The sequence below is a fragment of the Trichosurus vulpecula genome, chromosome 9, assembly GCF_011100635.1.
Source record: "Trichosurus vulpecula isolate mTriVul1 chromosome 9, mTriVul1.pri, whole genome shotgun sequence".
Lineage (NCBI taxonomy): Eukaryota > Metazoa > Chordata > Mammalia > Diprotodontia > Phalangeridae > Trichosurus > Trichosurus vulpecula.
The window spans coordinates 145,048,958-145,073,021 of record NC_050581.1 but is presented as its reverse complement, the minus strand read 5'-3'; positions in this window follow the sequence as shown (position 1 = coordinate 145,073,021).

The following is a 24,064-nucleotide window of genomic DNA, read 5'->3' as shown; positions in this document are numbered from 1 at the left end:
AATCATCCCACTTTCTTTTAAGAAATCCAATGGGATGGTGGGAGAGCCACTACCACCCAAGGCAATTCATTCCATTTTTTGACAGCTCTGATAATTAGCAAGTTTTTCTCCACATCAAGCTTAAATTTGGCTTTCTATAACTTCCTTTCATTGCTCCTATTTTTTCCGGCTGAAGCCTAGAAGAACAAATCTTTGAAAGAGACTTGCAATCAGTTTCCTAGTGTATAGCCCAGGGCTAGATTGGCTCTTTAGAAGAGGAGATGCCATCTTCTAGGGAAGGAGATGCCCATTGGGAGCCTAGGATTTGCCTCTTCACAAAAGCAAGAGATTCTCTCTGCAGCCATAATCAATCCTTAACCAAGTCTGTGTGTGATTTCTTATTCTTGCTGGGAATTATGTATTATATATTTAATTATATAATTAAATTATGTATTTAAAATATCATTTCCTATAGTATCAGCCACTCCCTGCCCCATGTCTGGGCCCCTGGAAACCTACCCAAGGTTTGAGGTACTTTGTGAATGAAAATAATGATAATAATAATGGTGGTGATGATGATGACAGTAATTATAATAATGACCGACATTTATATGATGCTTACTTATGTGCCAAGAACTGTGCTATGCACTTTACAATCGGGAAGTATATGCTATTATGATCCTCATTTTACAGAAGAGGAAACTGAAGCAAACAGAGGTCAAGTGACTTACCCAGGGTCACACAGCTAGTACGTGTCTGAGGAACAGATTTGAACTCAAGTCTTCCTGACTTCAGGTCTGGTGCTCTGTCCAGTCCATCTACTCAAAACCATAGCTCATGACTCACAAAGTACCTCATTTCAAGTGTACACACCTTTCATTTTTAGGAAGTTTTTCTTCATATCAAGCCTAAGTTTTCCCTTCTGCAATTCCCACCCATTGCTTCTCACAGGATACAATAGTTCAAGAGATGTTTAATCAAACAATCAAAATTTAAGCAAAGTAAAATAAGTAACATACACTCTCCAAACAAATTCCCACACCACTAGTGGAGGAGGGGATACAGAGAACATGTATGACCAGAGAACATACATATGGGACATATGTGAAAGGGCCCAAATGTAAAGGACATGTATGATCAGGTACACACAAGGAGGAAATACACATGGCTCAAAATAATCCATGCCTTCAGTACTACGGAGCCACCCACCAGTGGCATCCTGGGACACTATCATTACCCTCCTCTGCTGCTCATCTCTGCTACTGTCTTCTGGTCTTCAACTATCATGGGATTTTTTTGCCATTCTGACTTAGCAGCTGCCTAGATCCCAGCTCTGAAAAATTCTTAGCCTCAGGCTATTTTGGCTCTTTTAAGATGCAGACCCCAGCCAGTTAGGTATAAAAGTTAATAGGAATTTAAATCTGAACTACCCCCTCTCCTCTGCTGCTATACAGGTTATCACAATCTAACTTTTCTCAGACTTAAAGAAAATTTCTTTCACTTCCTATCATACCCATGGTACCCAAGTGTTCAACTTTGCAAAACTGCAAAGGAGTCAGATGTGCTATGGAAGAGATTCTTCTTGACCAACTCCCATCATTGCTCTCATGTTCCATGTAAATCACAGTGTCTGTGTGGAGGGATGAGGAGAACCATAAGAACTTTTGTCCTGCTTGCAAAAAAGCCTTCCTACACCTATGAGAATGTATTTGGAAGAGCTGAACAAATGGTAGAATGTCAACAGAATAATATTGTACAATAATAAAATACAAAGGAAAATCCTGGGAAGTAGGAACTGATGGAAAGTGAAGTGAGAAGAACCAGGAGAACAATTTATATAAGGATAACAGCATTGTAAAGAAAAACAATTCTGAAAGACTTAAGAATTCTGAACAACTAACTCTTTCTCCAGAGGACCTAAGATAAATCACATTATGCCCTTCCTGACATAGAAGTAATAGAATCAGTGTACAGGAGAGAAATTAATTCTTGGCTATGGCTACAATGTGGATTTGTTTGGCTTGACTAAGTTTATTTGTTATAAGGGTTTTCTTTTTTTATCTTTTTCCTCTGGGTTTTTAAATAAAAGGAAGATAGGAAAGTTAGCAATAGAGATAAAAGAGGGCTTTGAATCATTTCTTACAGGCTTAAGGAAATGCAAGCAAGCAAGACAATTTTGGGAGTAATATGTGGAATTTATTACAGACTTTTTTAATGCAAGCAATATGAAATAGAGATTTGCATTTTCATATACTATCAGGAATGTGCTGGAGTCAGCTCCCATGGGCCCCCAAGAGACATTGTTAAATCTTCTGTGTGAGCATTTACTCCTCAGAATTCCTCAAATGCTACAACTCAGGGATTGATTTATTGTTTTGTCTATTGGATAGACTTAAGAAAATGATAGAGAAAAAAGTTAACATTGCAGATTAAATATTAAAATGTGTCCTGAGTACTTTTTTTCTTGGAGGGCCAATTGTTAAACATTTACCAGCACACACCTACAGTATGATCCTCTTTTTAATGTTCTACTGTGAATATGCAAATGCTCTTTTTTGATGTTTAAAATCAAGTTAAAAATAAAATATTTTAAAACTTTTTAAAAGAATTTAGTTAAATGATCTTCAGAAAAGTTACTGGGCACTCTCAGAGATCAGGCAATGGGGCAGAAGATTCAGGGCATCACTGGCTCTATCCAAATGAAGGTTTCAAGGGGCCTAACTAAGGTAGTCTTTTTTTTAATTATTATTCAGACTGTCCCAGACCATGAAATCTAGAGAATCAAGTAGGTCTCTAGGCATTTACAGATAAAGGAGTTGACCGGGCCAGCTTCATGGCACTACCTAGCTGAGGAGGTGTAGCATATAATTCCATTGACCAGGCTCAGAGAGTAGCCACTCCTATAGCTAGAATGAAGAGAAATGCAGTTAGGTGGCATAGCTTATAGATTCTGGAGTCAGGAAAACCTGAGATCAAATCTCACCTGTATGACCATTGGCAAGTTGCTTAAGCTCTCTGGATCTGAGTTCTCTCCTCTGTAAAATTGGGGGGTGGGGGGCATTTAGGCTGAATGACCTTTAAAAAGGCCTTCTGGCTTTAAACCTATAATCCTATGTCTAGAGCCCTGGCCTCCTGAAATTTGGTGTGGTTCTGTTTCTACAACATCACTCACTTACTTAAACCTTGCCTCACCCACTCAGACCTTTCATGAGACCCAATCACAGTTCTAGAGCCCCTTTTCCTTGTTTCAAACTTGCTAGTTTCTTTCTGGAGGATATAAATTCTGGATTTTGGAAATTGCCTGGATTGCTTCTGAAGCAGGGAGATCAACTGTTCTGTCTGACTTTGTGGGCATCAGGCAGATTAGACCTTAGCCATCTCTGTCATGTGAAAATTTAAACTGGACATTATTGCATGGCGAATAGGAATCATGCCCTTTGAAACTGATTTCTTTCTGCAGCTTAAAAACTATGACAGATTCTCAGCTAAAAGGCACCCTAGAGCCCATCCCATCCAATCCCAACCTGAATGAGAATCTTGCCTCCAGCATCATAGTTATCATGATAGCCAGCATTTATACAGCACTTCATAGGTTATTATTATCCCCAAATTACAGATGAGGAAACTAAGGTAGACAGAGATTAACAGTGACTTGTCCAGGGTCACACAGCTAATAAGTGTTTGAGGCTAGATTTGAACTCAGCTCTTCCTGAATCCAGGTCCAACATTAGCCATGTCCCCTAGCTGCATCTGATAAGTGCTCATCCACCCTCCCCTTGAAGGCATAAGTGAAAGCACGCTGCTTCAAACACAACTCATTCCACTTTTGAACAGCTTTCATGGCTTCCCAACAATAGTCAAGATCTGCTTCCAAGAAATTTCCACCCAACCACAGTCCCTCATTCTGCCCTCAGGTGCCAGGCAGAACAAATCTAATCTTGTCTCTGAGAAATTGGAACTATTTTCAAGATACGAAATTATTATATTCTAACAAAACAAACGGTGTCATTGTTTAAAACCATTTTCCCCACACCCCCTCCCCAAATCAGTAAATAATGCTTAACCCGATGCTGGGGCTGAGAATACCACAAGCTGTCTCATTCGCTATCCGTAGCCTACAAAAAGAGGACGCGAGGGTAAACAATCTGGAATATCCCCTATATCTACCCGATTCTTTCTAAGAAGCAAATTTAGCATGGGTAGAACAAACCCAATGGGAGAGCCATTTTATTTATTCAACAATGACGAAATGAACAGGGGAAGGAGAATCTTTCTCTTCCTACACCATCAAATTATAGGAGGTGGTTTTCGAAGATGTCAACCCTGACCTGGGTGATGAAATGACCTCCAAGAATCATCACACTTTTGGTTACTCCATCCAATTATCCACAATTTTCTCACAGGTTTTCAGGATTCACTGAGCAAATCCTCCATTTCAGAGTATTCCAAAGGATGCAATTCATCTGCGCCAGCTGTCTCAGTCTTATATACTGCCATTTATTTCTGAGAGGTATTCCATCAGTCACTAACATCCAGTCTTGCAACCTTTGTGAAATGACTCTATCCTGATTATTCTCCTACCTGTCTGACCCTCCTTCCCAGTCTCCTTTGCTAGATCTTCATCTAGGTCACATCTATTAATGGCGGATGTGCCCCAAGGCTCTGTCCTGCTCCTCTTCTCTTTCTATTTCACTTGATGACCTCATCATCTCCCATGGATTCAATTTCCATCTCTACGCTGATGATTCTGAGATCTACTTATTCTGCCCTAACCTCTACACTTATATCATTATACATCTTGAATGGGATCTTTCACAGACATCTTAAATGCAACATGTCCAAAACAGAACTCAGGTCCTTCTTCCCCAAACCCTCCCCTCTTCCTAATTTCCCTTTTACTGTCGAGATCGCCACCATGCTCCTAGTCACCCAGGCTCACAATCTAGGTTTAATCCTTGACTCTTGCCTGAGTAATGGATTCCAAAGGTCAAAGCAATCCCTGGTGGGGCTTGAGGAGGGAGGGGATTGATAGGATGAAGAAGATGGATGCCACCGAGCACCTGCTCAAACCTTAGTGTTTTATTAAATGTCTAATCAGTTTAGCTTTTAATTAAATGCAATTCAATAAGCATGTATTAAGTGTCTACTGTGTGCTTGGCTGGGGAATTTTTAAAAAAATGAAAAATGTGTCTGCCCTCAAGAAGCTTATATTCTCCTTTGGGAATTCAGTTTGGGAAGAAATGAGTAGATTCAAGTATAACAGTCTGAATGGGCCCGAATACCCACTTAGTGTTGTTTCAATGGCAATGGCTTTCCACACCTGGCCTGCTAAACTGCCTTCTGAAATCTCCTGAAAGCAGTCTGTAGCTCTGTTAATTAAGTAATCAGCTAGAGAGTGTAGCATATCATTTGGTCACCAGGTGGCACCACCTTCAGGCCTCAAGGCAATTGGTTTCATTAGAGGGTGTTCAGCACCATGTGCTGGCTTTCCCAAGGGCCAGAGTATCACCACTGCTTACCAGAAGATAACTCAGCCAATAAATGCTTAGACAACTCCCCTTCCACCTTTTCGAGGTCACACAGCTCCAGAGGCCTGGCATTGGTCCCATTTCAATATGGATATGAGGGTAGTATCGAAGCCAGGGAAATTTAAAGTCCAAAGGACACGAATCAAATCCCAGTTCCACCATTTAGTTTCTCTGTGACATTAAGAAAATCTCTTAACCTCTGTGGGGCTGTTTTCTCATCTGCAAAATGAGAGGATTGGAGTGGATGATCTGTAAGCTCCCTTTCCAGGTCTAAAATCATGTCGTTCATCTTTCGTTTTTGAAGAGGTCCAATGACATCACGGGGTGATATCCTGACCTGAGCATGAATTGCATTTAAGTGAGGCGGAGCTGCACAAAGTCATCAGCCTCACTCTCTCTTCCTGAGTCCTCCAAGGCCAGTGGCAAGACAAAAGTCAAGATGACTGGTGATAGCCGGGGACGCAGTAGGTGACTTTGACCTTTTTGATATCTGACCAAGCTCCAAGAGCTCCATAGTGTCTGCTTCAGCCACTTTCATGGCCATTGGAACAAACTGTTCTCATCACCTCATTCTACCAGGGAAAGTCTTCACCTGCTTGGGGTAGATATCCCCCTCCCCAAGACAGCATGCAATCTTGATAGAGACTCTGCATATACATTCATATTAAAGACATTTTCACATTAGTCTTGCTGTAAAGAAGAATTAGAATTGTTAATCCTGAAAGTTTGGTTAAAGGAGGCAAACAAGCTAGGTGATAGATGATTTGAGGCGTGTCAAATTACCTTCAACCTAGGTTAGCCCATCTGCCAAAAAGGTTTACTGTAGTGTGGCCTCTGCACAAGCTACAGCTTCTTGGAGCCACAGGCAAGAGTTGAATGAAAAGTAGAGGCCAACAGTGGATGATGTCCTGAAAAGCATTTGGCAAGCCCTCACACCAGAGGTGCTAGTCCTCCCTGAACACCCCGTGCACCCCCAAAATTATGATACTGTTGTGATCCTTGATTCAAATATCTACCATTAGCATAAAATTCTTCTCAATGGTAGAAAGTGATTATTCTATACTGTGACCCTGTGTAAGGGCAGAGTTGGCACCAGAAAAAAGAGTATATTCCTTCCTTCTTTGAGAGAGGACCCACATAGATGCAGACATCTTCATGGGAAAATCTAGAGAGAAAGAAAACAGATTTGGGGAAACAACAGACGTGTAGGGGAAAGCTGACTCCTCAAATGTCCCTGATTTCCAGCTTGCCTCCCTACAGACTTCAGGGAATTTCTCCTGGGGTAAGACCAGGGCCTTTTTGTCTCAGTTAAGTTGAGATATCTTGCTCCTAAAGGGAGGGCTCATTCTTTCTGCGCACTCTCTAATACACTTTAATCTATACAATTTCTCTGACTTCTGTTTGCTATCTGCTTAGAAAAAAATTAGTTTAGTTGCTGTTTCTCACTATTTGTGATGGTCTTTTGTGTAACTAGCATTTGGTGAGAAGGAGTCAAGTCTATGGCCATAAGCTTGGAGCACATCTTCCTCTTTAAAGGACAGTAACCAGTAAAGCATATTTAACTTAGGAAAAAAGGCATTTCCCCTATCCTAGCAATATGGGAGGAGAAAAGACAAAGAACAGAGAAGTTCACAGAAGAGAAAACAGACAATTTTGACTATATAAAATTTAAAATTTAATTTTACACAAAATTAATATAGTTAAAATTTGAAGTGAAATAGGTAACTGGAAAAATATCTTTACAGCAAGTTTCTCTAATAAAGGTTTCATATGCATGATAGATAAGGAATTCATTCAAATTTATAAGAATAAAAGCCTTTCCAATTTTCAAAGGAAGAATTCCAAGCTATCCACAGGCATATAAAAATATGTTCCAAGTCACTAATGATTAGAAAAATGTGAATTAAAGCAACCCTAAGTTTCTACCTTGAATCCATCAGACTGGCAAAGATGACAAAGTAAGAAAACAGGCATACTAATACACTGTTGGAGAAGCTGTGAATCGGTTGAGTCATTCTGGAACTATGGTACTACCAGGTACTATTTGCAAAAAATGACTCAACTGTCCATACCCTCTGACCCAGTAATATCACTACTAGGCCAACAAGACTTTTATGTACAAAAAATATTTATAGCCCCGAACTAAACACTGAGGGGGTGCCCACCTATTGGGCACAGCTAAACAAATTATGGTATGATGGTGTAATAGAATATTATTTAACCATATGAAATGAGAAAATGGACAATTGCAGAGGAAACTGAGAAGACTTTTATAAACTGATACAGAGTAAAGTTAACAAAACTAGAAGAATAATTTATACAACAATAACATTATAAGAAAAAACGGTTTAAAAGACTTTAGAATGCCAATTAGTGCAAATGATAAACCATTTATGCCAGAAGACTAAAGATAATGCATGTTATTTACCTCCAGAGGTGATACATTTAAAATGCAGAATGAGACACATCTTTGGACATTGCCAATGTGGAAATATGTTTTGCTGGACTGTGCATATTTGTTATGAGGGTTTTTTTTTCATTGTTCATTTGGGTAGAGGGGAAGTGTGAAGAATAGATAATAATTATGGATAAAATAAATAAAATGCAAAAAAAACTCATTGAGGTTCATTGGCTAAACAGAGCAGGGTCCCTGTTGACTGGTGGTTAACGCTGGGGAGGGGACAAATCTGTAATGGAGTCTCAAGCTTATAACATTAGAGAACAGACTGTAGATACTCTAAGTGGGAGATGTAGCCAGACTTGATGTAGAAAAGTAAACCCAGAGGATACTTATAACATTTAAAATAAGCAGCAATAAAAACATTTGTAATACTCTCCTAGAAGGCTGATACTTAAAATATTATCTAAACATAAGGCATTTTTAGTGTCATTTTACATTTCACCTCAGGTCTGCACTGTCCTCCTCATGGTAGATGTCTTTTGGCAAGCCAGGCCAGGACTTGGATTCATCCTCTTCATTTAACAACCAATATATTGACATGACAGGTTCAAATCCTGCTTCCGTCACTTTCTACCTATGGGTAAGTCATTTAATTATTCCTGGATGACCTCCAAAGTCCCTTCTATCTTTGTAAAAGAATCAGTTGTATCATATGCTTGAAGGCGATAAGAAATGTGATTTCATAGGTCATTTCATCTCTTCTGCTTATGCTTATCATGACAACTGAAAGGTAAATTGACTACCATGAAGATAATTGGAGCTTGCATATCAACATCTGTTGTAGAAGATGAAGAAGTAAAGACTTTTTATTAAGAATTTGACAGCATTCTCCAAATCAAGTCAGTATATGCAACAGTAATTGGTAAATTGAATGGGTCCAAATTAAGAAATGAAAAAAAAAATCAAAAGCTTGTCAGGTCTCAAAAGTCTCACACTGCATATATGTGATGAATATCATCTTCCTTAAGAAGAACAATGGAATAGACTGGATATGGTGACCACAGAATAGTACTGTGCTACAAGAATCAAGATGTCAATCCCCAAAGGATCCAAGCACTAACACACGTCATTGGCCAGAATCATAAAAGGAAAGTTTTACATGTGCCCTGTTCATCTCCCCTGTTATAGGAGTCTGTAAGCCTCTTTCCAGGGCAAAGCCAAGAAGCAATCAAAGAGGGAAGAATGAACTACATGCCTGCATCATGCAAAATCTCAACCTATTTCCTGACTGCTCATGTGTCTCTTTCCTGGTCTTGAGCTCCCGTTTGGGTGGTCCCACTTTGGGGACATTCTTTGGACTCATTTTCTCCCATGGCGGTCTTTAGGGGCCTTCATGGTCCTACTGGGATGAAATACATTGCAAACTCAAGATAATTTGAGAAAATAACAACTACTAAGAGTTAGGGGGATTAAGAAGGCTTCTTTTAGGAGGATCATGGATTTAGAATAAGAAGGAATCTCCCAGATTATCCAGTCCAACCTTCTCATTTTGCTATTGAGGAAACTGAAGCCCAGAGAGAGCTTGAGTCACACAGATTACAGTAAGTGAAACAGGAAGGAGGAGCAAGGAAGGGGCATCTGAGCTGAGCCTTAGAAGAAGCTGAGTTTTAAGAGTAAGAGGCAAGGAGTGAGTCCATTCCAGGTATGTTGTTACTCATGGATAATTTAAAACTAAATTATACAAATGATATACAAATTAATTTCAGAGGAGGTGTAAGAAACAGGGAATTTGAAAAAGACTCTATATGGAAAAAGAGAGGGTGAAGGAACATAAAATTCTTTCTCAATTCCAGCTATAGAAGTGACAATTGTCTGATCTAAGACAGTCAAATTATGTGGCACACCTGTGCAGCCAGGTAGTGCTGGCTACCTGCCAGTTGACCTTGCCAGACCAGCTCCTTTATCCGTAACTGCCTAGAGACCAACTTAACTTTCTAGGTTGTATAACCAGGGGCCAGTCTGAATAACAGGGATTGCCTTAATTGAAGCTCCGATCTGAGCCAGTAACCATTTTGAAAGTTTTTTTTTTTAACAAGGTTTCTCCTTGCTGCTAAAACTGTGAGCTAATCCCCATTCAATAAAATTTATTTTTGCTGCCACATTTTGGTTCTTGATGACCTGTGGTTTCTATCAATCAAACCCAGGTCCTCCTGAGGCTAGAAAGGAGATCTAGCATTGGCAGGATCATGAAGCTGCCTGTCCAAAAGTGATGCCATTAATCAGAGCAAAAGAAGAAGAAGAAAACGGGACTCCTACAATCTAAAAGAGATGTAGGTAATGTTAAGCAGCTTTTTAGAGATGGTGATTATCTGAAAGTGCATACGCAGGTGGCTCATGTCTCCTGGAGACTGTTCCCAAACTAGAGAAAGCTGTTCCCTCGAGGCAATAACACAAGGAGTGCAGAAGTGGGGCATGAAAATAGAGGTGTTGGAAGGTCAACCAACAAGTATTGATTAAGCACTTGCTATGTGTCAGGCACTGTGCTAAGTGCTGGGGATACAAAGAAAGGCAAAAATATGATATATTCTAATGGGGGAGATAACATGTAAATAACTAGGGCTATGTAGAAGATATATACGGTGAATGGGCATAGTCTCAGAGGGAAGGAAGATGAGACAGGGACAGGCCTCCTGCAGGAGGTGGGATTAGAGCTGAGTCTTGTTTGGTTTTTTGTTTTGTTTTGGAGGCAATCAGTGTTAGGTGATTTGCCCAGGGTCACACAGCCAGTAAGTGTCTGAGGCCGGATTTGAACTCAGGAAGTTGAGTCTTCCTGACTCCAGGCCTGGCACGCTGTGCCATAGCGCCACCTAGCTGCCTTTGCAAACCTTAAACCATTATATAAATATTAGTTATTATTATTGTTTATTATTATTATTACTGCTTTATTCCACTCGGTTTGCATGGAGCATTGAACCTCATAAATATAGGTGCTTAAGAAGCTGTCATATAGCAAAGAGTACTGGATTTAGGGCCAAAAGACTTCAAACCTCAGTTCCCCAGCTCTGGACTATAACTAAGGTTGGGGGAGGCGGGGGGAGAACGAATACGGTTTTATCCCTGGGTGCTAAAATTTAGAGGGCACCAATGGTACATATGCTTCTTTAGTGGATCAGAACAACTGAGATTTGTACCCAGAATTCAAAAATAATTTAAATAGGAATAGTTAAAATAGAAAATCACCAGATAATCTCTCTCACACACATACACACACACACACACACACACACACACACACACACACACACACACACACACACCAGGGCAACTGTACCCAAGGCGAGCTCCTTCCTGACCCAGGCCCCTCCATCAGGAGCCACTTCCTTTGATGGATCTCTCTTGCCTCAGAGACACCAATCCCAACGCCCAAGGTTCCCCACACCCCAATTGAATGTGACTTTAAAAAGTTTATTTGAGATGCCTTTTGTGGCGCTTCCTCTCTGGGATCACATGTTGAGGTACCTGCCAATCCTGGGTGTCAGAGCTGATCTCAATGGCTCCTATTTGTTGCCTGGCAACGATTTGGCAAATCCCTTCCCTAAACTTTACCCATAAAATGAAGGTGATGCCCCAGATCACCTCTAAAGTCTCATACATCTCTAACATTTTCATTCTAAGCAGAGAGAGGCTGCCCAGCCAAGAGCACCAGTTTTAGAGTCTAAGGGCCTGGGTTCAAATCCCAGGTCTGCTGTTTATTCCCTAGGTGACCTTGAGCAAATTTCTTACAGGATCCCAGTTTGCTCATCTATAAACTGGAAGGGATTGGACCAGATAACCTCTAAGGTACCTTTCATCTCTAAAATTGATGATTCTGTAATCCCAGTGTTAGGAATGGATAGGAACTAAGTCACCAGTGAGTCCCTTTCAGTTCTAAATACTATATTCTTAAGTATCTGTCAGGTAATTGATCCTTGGTCTTTGAGTCGAGAATCCAGCCACCCCCTCATATATCCCTGCTATCCTCTTTGGAGATGAAATCCTGGGTTGGATGAAGCAAAGGGATTTCTTCCTCCTGTAACAGTAGGTCTGTCCTACTCACATAGTCACAAAGCATAAATCATATTATATTGCTAGTTTTTTACATCCTTATATTATCATTCTTTAAATCCCCCATAACACCTCCCACACAATTTTGCCTTCCCTTTAGACTTCAGCAAAGCTGAAAGTTGGAAGAGACAAAGACAGAAACACTGAAAACTGAAGGGAAGCTCTTTCAAGGGTAAGGGAAGAATTCCACACCTTGGAATTTGTCCCAGAACATATACTGGTTCTATAACTTTTATCTCCAAACACTCATCTGCATAGGACCTCTCAAGAATCTAGGAAATGTAACTGGCTGGCAACCATATTAAGGGTAGGGTCCCTTACCAAGGGAACTCTGCTCTGAACCAGGAAGAACTGCTGAATTGGAAGGATTAGACTTCTACCATCTTCCAGCCAAGCTCAAGGTGATCAACCCTGAGAGAGGGGCATTCTGGGAACATGGTGGAGTAGGTCAGAAATTTCCAGGCTCTCCAGATTTCCTCCACAGACAGAAAATCATCACAAAATGAACGTAGAGAAGCAAAAATAAAGGGGTAAATCAGCTGTCCTCCTAAAACAACTTGAGAGGACCCCAGAAAAGACAGGACCTCCAGGGGCTGAGGTTTGGCTTGACTGACGTGTAGATACCTCCAGGCTAACTCCACTCAATCAACAAATGGCAGGCCCTAGAGCAGCTCCCTTGAAGCAGATTTGACCTCAAGAAGTTTCACTTCAATTTTCACCTTACAGCCTCAAGAAATTTCACCTCAGGAACTTTTATCTAACAAACAGCAGACTGTTCAGTGGGAGAAGATTGAAGGACACCCCACCACACTCTCCCTGGAGCTAGCCAGGCCTAGTAGTGCTGACCAGATGTGATCTCAGGGCTGCGGTTGTGGGTGAAGAGGAGCAAGCACATACCTGGTGAGTGTGGTACCACAGGGAGCAAGAACATTTTCAGGACAGCATGGCTGGTGGCCCTAACTGTGACTTAAGGGAGGAGAAGAGGAGTCCCTGGGGTTGATCCCCTGGATAAAATTCAAAAAATAGCAGTAAGGAGGACCTGAGGCCTAGGGCAACATTACCTACAACTCAGGATTAAAACTTGATTATATTAAGAAACTGCTAAAAAAGAAAATAAAACAAAATAAAAATGAGTAAGCAAAGGAAAAAGAACCCAACCATAAATAGCTACTTTGGTTTCAAAAAAAAAAAAAAAAGATCTGGGTTCCTAATCAGAGAAGATAGTGAGGCAAAAAAAAGTCACTCCTACCCCAAAGAGTAACATCAAATGGTCACAAGCCTAAAAAGAGTTCTTGGAAGAACTGAAAAAGGAATTAAAAAATCAAATAACAGAAATTAAGGAAAAATTTTGGGAAAAAAATAAAAGCAATCCAAAAAAAACTGTGAAAAGAAAGTTAACCAATTGGAAAAAGAGGTCCAAAATCTTAAAGAAGAAAGTAATTCCTAGAAAACTAGAATTAGGTAAGAGAAATTGAATGATGAATTGAAAGGGAGTAAAGACACCAAAAAATAATAAAACTAGAAAAAAATAGAAGAGAATCTGAAACATCTCTTTAGAAAACAATTGATCTGGAGAACAGATTGAGGAGAGACAATGTAGGAATTGTCAGACTACCTGAAAGTTATGATCAAAAAAAGAATATGTATACAGTATTATAAGAAATTGTTAAGGAAAATTGCCCTGGAGCTCTAGAACAAGAGGGTAAAGTAAAAATAGAAAAAAATCTACTGTTCACCACCTGAAAGAGATCCCAGGAAGAAAACTTACGGAAATGTCATAGCCGGGAGGTGGAGCCAAGATGGCGGCTGGAAAGCAGGGACTTGCATGAGCTCCCTGCCAAGTCCCTCCAAAAACCTATAAAAAATGGCTGTGGACAATTCTAGAACTGCAGAACCCACAAAATAGCAGAGGGAAGCAGGGCTCCAGCCCAAGACAGCCTGGATGGTTGCTGGGTGAGGTCTATCGCACATGGAGCTGGGAACAGAGAGGAGCAGAGGGGAGTGGAGCCCTACGTGGGCGGTGGCAGCACCAACCAGACCAGGAGCCAAGCGGAACAGGCCCTAGCACCCTGAATCAGTGATCTATGGAAGTTACCAGACTTCTCAAACCACAAACACCAAAGACAACAGAGAAGGTTAGTGGGAAAAACTGCAGGGACAGAGTGAAAGGAGTTCGCAGTTCGGACACTGCCCCGGGAGCAGCAGAGGTGGTGCAGCTACAGAACTACAGCTGCAGTTGCTTCTGGCCCCAGGCCCACCTGGTGGGAGGAATTAAGTGGCAGATCAGAGCAGAAGTACAGAGTCGGCTTAAGATCTGAGTCAGGTCCAGGTTGGTGGTTCTTGGAAAAGGAGGAGTGCTGGTGTGGTAGAGCTGGCTGTATAGAAATAGCTCTGAAAACAACAGCACATCCCCTCAAGCTTGGAACAAAGTACTCTTCACTCTACAAGCAATCATACCCTGACAAAAAACTCAAGGGTCAAGTAAGTTGTCTGGGAACATGGCCAGGCAGCAAAAACGCACTCAGATTCAGTCTCAGACTTTGGAATCTTTCTTTGGTGACAAAGAAGACCAAAACATACAGCCAGAAAAAGTCAATAAAGTCAAAGAGTCTACATCAAAAGCCTCCAAGAAAAACATGAACTGGTCTCAGCCCATGGAAGAGCTCAAAAAGGATTTGGAAAAGCAAGTTAGAGAAGTAGAGGAAAAATTGGGAAGAGAAATGAGAATGATGTGAGAAAACCATGAAAAATAAGTCAATGACTTGCTAAAGGAGACCCATAAAAATGCAGAAAAAAATACTGAAGGAAACAACACCTTAAAAAATAGACTAACTCAAATGGAAAAAGAGCTCCAGAAAGCAAATGAAGAGAAGAATGCCTTGAAAGGCAGAATTAGCCAAATGGAAAAGGAGGTCCAAAACACCACTGAAGAAAATACTACCTTAAAAATTAGATTGGAGCAAGTGGAAGCTAGTGACTTTATGAGAAATCAAGATATCACAAAACAGAACCAAAGGAATGAAAAAGTGGAAGACAATGTGAAATATCTCATTGGAAAAACCGCTGACCCGGAAAACAGATCCAGGAGAGATAATTTTAAAATTATTGGACTACCTGAAAGCCATGATCAATAAAAGAGCCTAGATATCATCTTTCAAGAAATTATCAAGGAGAACTGCCCTGATATCCTAGAGCCACAGGGCAAAATAGAAATTGAAAGAATCCACAGATCGCCTCCCCAAATAGATCCCAAAAAGAAAACTCCTAGGAATATTGTTGCCAAATTCCAGAACTCCCAGATCAAGGAGAAAATACTGCAAGCAGCCAGAAAGAAACAATTTGAGTATTGTGGAAACACAATCAGAATAACACAAGATCTAGCAGCTTCTACCTTAAGGGATCGAAGGGCTTGGAATACGATATTCCAGAGGTCAATGGAGCTAGGATTAAAACGAAGAATCACCTACCCAGCAAAACTGAGTATCATGCTCCAAGGCAAAATATGGACTTTCAATAAAATAGAGGACTTTCAAGCTTTCTTAGTGAAAAGACCAGAGCTGAATAGAAAATTTGACTTTCAAACACAAGAATCAAAAGAAGCATGAAAAGGTAAACAAGAAAAAGAAATCACAAGGGACTTACTAAAGTTGAACTGTTTTGTTTACATTCCTACATGGAAAGATGATGTGCATGATTCATGAGACCTCAGTACTACGGTAGCTGAAGGGAATATGCATATACATATATATATATATATATATGTATATATATACATATATACACATATATATGCATATGTGTGTATGTGTGTATATATATGTATACATATATATATTACATATACATATATACATATATATATAGACAGAGGGCACAGGGTGAGTTGAATATGAAGGGATGATATCTAAAAAAATAAAATCAAATTAAGGGTTTGAGAGAGGAATATATTGAGAGAGGGAGAAAGGGAGAGATATAATGGGGTAAATTATCTCGCAATAAAAGTGGCATGAAATAGCAGTTCTGTAGGAAGGGAAGAGGAGGCAGGTGAGGGGGAATGAGTGAATCTTGCTCTCATCAGATTTGACCTGAGGAGGGAATAACATACACACTCAATTGGGTATCTTACCCCACAGGAAAGAAGGAGGAAGAAGATAAAAAAGGGGGGATGATAGAAGGGAGGGCAGATAGGGGGAGGAGGTAAATCAAAAACAAACACTTTCAAAAAGGGACAGAGTCAAGGGAGAAAATTGAATAAAGGGGGATAGGTTAGGAAGGAGCAAAACATAGTTAGTCTTTCACAACATGAGTATTGTGGAAGGGTTTTACATAGTGATATGCATGTGGCCTATGTTGAATTGCTTGCCTTCTTAGGGAGGGTGGGTGGGAAGGGAAGAGGAGAGAGAATTTGGAACTCAAAGTTTTAAAAACAGATGTTTTTAAAAACAGACGCAAAAACAAAAAAAAAAGGTTTTGCATGCAACTAGGAAATAAGATACACAGGCAATGGGGCATAGAAATTTATCTTGCCCTACAAGAAAGGAAGGGGAAAGGGGATGGGAGGGGAGTGAGATGACAGAAGGGAGGGCTGACTGGGGAACAGGGCAACCAGAATATACACCATCTTGGAGTGGGGGGGTGGGTAGAAATGGGGAGAAAATTCAAAATTCAAACTCTTGTGAAAATCAATGCTGAAAACTAAATATATTAAATTAATTTAATTAATTAATTAAAAAAAAGAAATGTCATGGCCAAGTTTTAAAACTCCCAGGTTACAGAGAAAATATTTCAAACAACAAGAAAAAAAATTTAAATACTGTAGAAATACAGCCAAGATTTCACAAGACCTAGCAGCTTTTACTCTAAGAGACCATAGGTCTTGGAACATTATATTTCAAAGAGCAAAAAAGTGAGGGTTGCATCCAAGAATAACTTACCCAAAAAAGTTGAATTATAATCCTGAACAAAAAAAAATGGACATTTGACAAACTGAAAGACTTTCATGTATTTGTAACAAAAAGACCAGAACTCAATGGAAAATTCGATATAAAAGATCCAGAAGTAATATAAGGAAAACATTAAAGACTAATTATAAGGTTCTCATTAAGGTCAAATTGTTTACTTGTTATATATATGAAAATGTTATCAATATTCTTAAAACTCATCATTACTAAGGTAATTTGGATTGGGGCTGAGTTGTGTATGATGGGGTGATTCTCAACCATAAGATTGGGTAGGAAAAGGTAAAATGAAGTAATTATAAAAATGAGGCAAGAAAGGCAGAACCAAAACAGAGGAAGCAGATGGGGGTGGAGGGCTGGTAATGTTGGAAACTTACTCTCATCTGGATTGAAAGGGAAACAACATGTACATCTGGAAGGGTGTAGAAGGTTTCTGAACATGTAGAGAGGTGAGAAAACTGTGGGACAGGGTTGGGGAGGGACTTTTAGAGGGGTGTGTGAATTGGGACTGGGAGGATGGGATGAGAGGGGACTCTTGGAGGGGTGGGTGAAATGGAGGGGCAGGAAATGGGGAGAGAAGATAAGGTAACAGGGATAGGATAAAAAGAGAGGCAGAAACATTGTGCAATGATCAACTAGGATTGGCTTAGCTCTTCTCAGCAATACAATGATCCAAGACAATTCTAAAAGACTCATGACAGAAAATGCTAACTACCTCCAGATAAAGAACTATGGAGTCTGAATGCAGATCGCATTATACTATTTTCACTTTTTTTGTTTTTTAGTTTTTGTGGATTTTCCCTTTTATTCTGTTTCTTCTTTCACAACATGACTAATGTAGAAATGTTTATGTGATTGCACATGTATAACATGTCATCAAATTGCTTGCTGTCTTGGGGAGAGGGGATGAGGAGGGAGGGACAAAAATCTTATAAAAATATCAAAATCTTATAAAAAATTGAATGTTTAAAAACTATCTTTACATATAGTTGGAAAAATAAAATAGTATTTACCAAAAAAAAAAGAAGCCAAGAAAGAAAAATAGTGAGTAAAAGTAAGATGGAGGGAAATTTATAAATAGTAATTATAACTTTAAACATGAATGGGATTTTTATAGGGACTCTCTCTGAGGTGGCAAAGAACTGGAAATTACAGGGATCCCCATCAATTGGGAATGGCTGAACAAGTTTTGGTATGTGGTTGTGTTGTAATACTACTGCGCTATAAGAAATGATAAGCTCAATGATCTTAGAAAGGCATGGAAAGACTTGCACAAAATGGTGAAGAGTAAAGTGAATAGAACCAAGAGAACATTCTATACAGTAAGAGCAATACTGTTTTAAGAATTCTGAATGACTAAGTCATTTTGAATATTATAAACATACGAATTAAAAATAAAGGACATAAGAAAGACATGATCTGTGTCCAGAGTAGGGAAAACTGATAAACAGAAGTACATATAGAATAATTTTACATAGCGGTAGCCTTCTGGGGTGGGGGGGAAGAAAAAAAAATTTACATGATAACTTTGCTGTATATTTGGAGGGAATAGCAAGTTGTACATAGCAGATTTGCAGTTTCATGTGCAATCATCTCTTTCATTGGACTATGTTATGGAAATGCTTGTTTTGTTCCGTGAATTGAAAATAAAATAATTTTTTTAAATAAATAAAGCAAGCCCTGAGGGAATAGAGAGCAGAGGGACTTCTGCCAATCCTAGGCTAAAGGTCTTTGCTCCTTCCAAAAGAGCACAGTAGCACTCTCTCTGAAAAGATGGAATAACTCCCAGCTGAGCCTGAGGCTGAAGGTGGTGGAGACTGCAGCTGCCCATCAAAGAGAAAGCCAAGGAAATCCAACAGATCGATCTATATCGATCAGAGCAGCCCTAGCCTACAGGGAGCCCATCCAGTGGCCAAGCAATCTATCCAGCCCAACACATCCAACAGAACCCCTGTGCCTTAAGACAGCAAATCAACCTGTCCATTACCAACACTATGCCCTTCATGAAGTAACCTTCATGTGAATTCTTCAGAGAAAGAAAAGATATCAAGGTACTACAGCTCCAGAATTCTGAGTTGCCATGGTTACAAGTGTTTCCTATACATGTACCTCACTAACTCCCATTATACTTTAAGTTTGTACCACAATCCACCACCCATAGACTCTATGTGTATTTAGGGAAAGTGCACCCTACGTGTAGGGAGAAATGCACTGTGACTACTGGTCTTGTAAGCCATTTGAGTAAATGCCTTTGCTAAGAACTGTATCTATTGTCTGATTGTTAATGGGGGGACTTTGGGGACTTGGAAGTTCCCATGTTAGACATTATCACACACATAGAGTTACTACTAGAATCTGAGATATCTGCGCCCTCTCCGGGCACCCAACCTATATGTCTGAGTTGGGGGAATGAGCCCAGAGAGTGTGTTACATTCAGGTGTTTGTTGATGACCTCCCAAAAGGAATTGCTGATACTGTCCTCAAACCATGAGAATCTTTGAGGCAATGGAATAACTGAAAATAAGCTCCTGTGAAACTAGTTCTTATAAATTTTTTTTGGACTGGATTAATGATTTCATTGGTGTAGGGAAATGTGGAGGAGGAAATTTCCTCACCAGTACATCCTGACTCTGCATCACCTATAGCAAGCCTCCTGCAAGCCACACACCCTAAACGTTCCTGAGTACAGCCCAAACTAGATTAAAATATAATTGGGAAATATTTAACAAAATACGTGAAAGATACAACAAAACACAGATAACATTGCATTTTAAAGGTAAGTCTATATGCGGTCTGTAGGGATCCTTATGTATGACTACAGTGACTTCCTATTGCCTCCAAGATCAAATACAAAATGCTCTGGTTGGCATTCATTTTTTCAAATTCTATTTTACCCTCTGGTTCTAGAATATGAGGGCAGTTTTCCTTGATAATTTCTTGAAAGATGATGTCTAGGTTCTTTTTTTGATCATGGCTTTCAGATAGTTCAATAATTTTTAAATTCTCTCTCCTGGATCTTATTTTCCAGGTCAGTTATTTTTCCAATGAGATATTTCACATTGTCTTCTATTTTTTCATTCTTTTGGTTTTGTTTTATAATTTCTTGATTTCTCATAAAGTCATTAGCTTCCCTTTGCTCCATTCTAATATTTAAGGAATTATTTTCTTCACCCCAGGACCACCCTAGATCCCTCCTACAATCTTTTGTGTCTATAAGTTTCATCTTGCCTCCATGAAGGCGCTCAGATTCAATCTAGTTCAGTATACTGCATCTGGCCCGCTTGTGAAAACAGGTACCACAAATGGTGGGATTTCTTAAGACAACCCATTATGGCGAATCCTTAATAAACTTTGTCTTTTTCCCTGGCTAAAAAAAAAAAAAAAAAAAGAATTATTTTCTTCAGTGAGCTTTTGAAACTCCTTTTCCATTTGGCTAATTCTGCTTTTTAAAGCATTCTTCTCATTGGCTTTTTGGATCTCTTTTACCATTTGGATTAGTCTATTTTTAAGGTGTTATTTTCTCTGGTATTTTGCGGGGGGTCTCCTTTAGCAAGTTATTGACTTGTTTTTCATGATTTTCTTGCATCACCCTCATTTCTCTTCCTAATTTTTCCTCTACTTCTCTTATTTGATTTTCAAAATCTTTTTCGAGCTCTTCTATGGTCTAAGACCATTTCATATTTTTCTTGGAGGCTTTGGATGTAGGAGCTTTAACTTTGTTGTCTTCTTCTGGTTGTATGTTTTGATCTTCCTTATCACCAAAGTAAGATTCTATAGTCTGATTTCCCTCCCCATCCCCTACCTTGTTTGCTCATTTTTCCAGCCAATTACTTGACTTTTTAGCTCTTTGTTAAGGTAGCACCCTGCTTCCAACGTGGAGGATGTACTGTCCCAAGCTTCAGGGGTTTTGTGCAGCTGTTTTCAGACATACTTCTAGGGACCTGTAAATTTTCAGTTCTTCCAAGGTAGTATGATCAAAGGAGATTTGTTCACTCCTCTCCTGGCCTGTGCTCTGGTCTGCGAGTGACCACAAGCACTCTTTTCTACCCTGGAACTGTCAGGATGATTTCCTCTCCCCTGCTGCCACAAGCTCTGCCACACCAGTGCTCCTCCTTGCCCCAGGACCACCACCCAGGACTGTGACCCAGATCAAAGCAGGGGCAAAGCAAGAGAATCCTACCTCAGCACCAGCAAAGAGATCCCTGCAATCCGCCTCTGATCAGCCACTGGATCCCCCCACTGTCTGGGGGCCTAGAACTGCAGAAGCAGCTATTGCCGCTGCCACCACCACCACCACCCGCCTCCATTGCCCCAGGGCTAGGGCCAGATCATCTCACCCAGGTCCAAACAGACCATTCCCACTTACCTTCTAAGTTGTCTTTGGCATTTGTGGGTTGAGAAGTCTGGAAACTACCACAGCTGTCAGTGATTCAGTGCCCTGGGGCCTGCTTCTGTCCGCCTGTGCCAGTGTGGCCCTTGCCAGACTGTGCTCTTCTCTCGGAATGGTGCAACAGACCTCTCCTGTCGATCTTCCAGGTTGTCTTGGGCTGGAAATTTGCTTTACTGTGTCATTTTGTGGATTCTGCAGCTCTAGAATTTGTTTAGAGTATTTGGAGGTGACTGGGGGAGAGCTCAAGCGAGTCCCTGCTTTTACTCCACATCTTGGCTCTGCCCCTCTGTTTGTCATTCAAAGCCTTTTATAACCTAGCTCCCTCCTACCTTTCTAGTCTCCTTATACCTTACTCCCCAACATGTGCTCTTCATTCGAGTGACAATGGCTGCCTGGCTGTTGCACAACAAGGCATTCTATCTCCCACTCAGGACATTTTCTCTGGTTGTTCCCCATGCTTGGAATGCTCTCCCTCCCCCTCTCCAAGCATTGATCTCTCTGGCTTCCATTAAGTCCCAACTGAAATCCCACCTTCTATAGGAAGCCTTTCCCAACCTCTCTTAATTCCAGTGCTTTCCTTCTGTTAACTATTTCCTATTTATCCTGTATAAAGCTTTATTTGCATATATTTGTTTACATGTTGTCTCCTCCATCTTCTAGTTTAATGTGTGTCATTTTGCAAATTTTGCAAATGAGGGAAGTGGGAATGAGAGGGAAAGTAACCTGCTCACTAATTCTAGCCCAGATCCTTGGGTTCCAAGTCCAGGGTTCTTCAGCGACATCTAGGTGTGCCATAGTGCACAGAGCCCCAGGCCTGGCATCAGGAAGACACCTCTTCTTGAATTCAAAGAGACACTTCCCCAGGGCAAGTCACTTTCACCCGGTTTGCCTCAGTTTCCTCATCTGTAAAATGAGCTGGAGAAGGAAATGACAAACCACTCCTGTATCTCTGCCAAGAAAACCCCACATGAGGTCGTGAAGAGTCAGACACAAGTGAACCAGTGTACTTTCTACTGTACCACTCAGTACACATCACTTTCACAAGAAAAGCACTTTTATAAACCTTAAAGAGTTATAGAAACATGCTATTGTTAATGATAATGATAATAGTTGGCATTTACATAGTACTTTCAAATGTAGGAAGCACTTTACATCTGTTATCTAACTTAATTCCCACTATTACCCTCAGAGGTAGGCCATCTAGGTATCTTTACCTTGATTTTAGAGCTGAGGAAATTGAGACAGAAAGGTTAAGTATCTGGCTCGTATTCACAGAACTAGTAAGTTGGAGGGACATGATTTAAGCTGAAGCCTCTCCCAACTTTAAGCCTGACATTCTTTACACAGTCTCGTTCCACCTCAAACGTTGCTCTGAGTGCCCAAATCCAACTTATTCTCGGTCCTCGTCCTTCCTGACCTTTCTCCTCCTAGACAGAATCTCCTCCTTGGATTTTGGGGATGCTTTTTTTTCTCCTGGTTCTCCCCTGTCCTGCTTGATTGCTCCTTCAAAGTCTCCTTTGCAGGATCATCCCCTATATCAAGGAATCTTACCCTAGCATCCTGATTAAACGAAAAAGACCCCTTCTCTGAATAATGTTTTTAAATGCATTAAGTAAAATACTTAGGATGCTGAGCAAGGGGAGGGGCAGGGTGGCAAGCCTGTAACCCTGATTACTGAGGAGTTTGAGGCTATCTCTTGATCTAGGGAGTTCTGAACTGCAATGAGTTAAGCCATTTGGGTGCCAGAACCAAATTTAGTACTAATACAGTGAACTGCAGTGAGTTAAGCTATTTGGGTGTCAGCACCAAGTGTAGTATTAATATAGTGACCAATCAGCAGGTGGGATCAAGCCTATGAATAGCCCCTAAACTTCCAGCCTGGCTAAAAAAGAGAAATCCAGTCCTTAAAAAACAAAACAAAACAAAAACCCAAAGGATTATAAAGAAAACCAATTCTATTGAAATATCATTATCAAAAATATTTTTGAAAACAAATTAACAGACTCCAGGTTAGGAACTCTTAATATATGCCGTTGCCCCATTATCAAGCGCATTCCCCAAGGCTCACCCTAGACTCTATTCTCTATATAATGCTTGTGAATGAATGAATTAATGAATGAGTGAATAAGAGAATGAACGAATGGATGTCCTTTCCAGGGATTCAAAAAAATGTATAGTTCATTCCTTCGCCCTGATTCTAGCGAAGGTTGGAAAGAATGAATGTCCTGTCTACGGATTCCCAAATACTGCACATTTCATTTCTTCACCCCAATTCTGGTGAAGGCTTATTTTTCCGGTGGGAAGATGCAGTAAACTACCCCTAAGATCTCACACTGTGACCTTGGCTCTTCAGCCGAACCCCAACTCCCTCTCCCGCAGCCTCGCTTCCCAGCCACACCCCCTTGAATAAGGCGGACGAGGATAGCGCTGGGCTACAAGTGCCATCGTGCAATGCGCGCGCATGCGCCCTCTCGCGCGTAACGGCGCGTTGTCCCAGCCTCCCCGCTCCGGAGGGGGCCCCACGGCATGCCGGGAGTTGTAGTGCGGCCGGCTGCAGCCGGCCAGCCCCGTGCGTGGCAGGAAGCGGAAGGGCCCCCGAGCGCCGCCGCCTCCGCCTCTCTCGCTCCCGCCCGCCCCCGCGGCCCCGTGGGCTGCCTTCACTTCCCTTCCAGCCCCGCCCAGTTCGGAGGGAGCAGCGTTACTA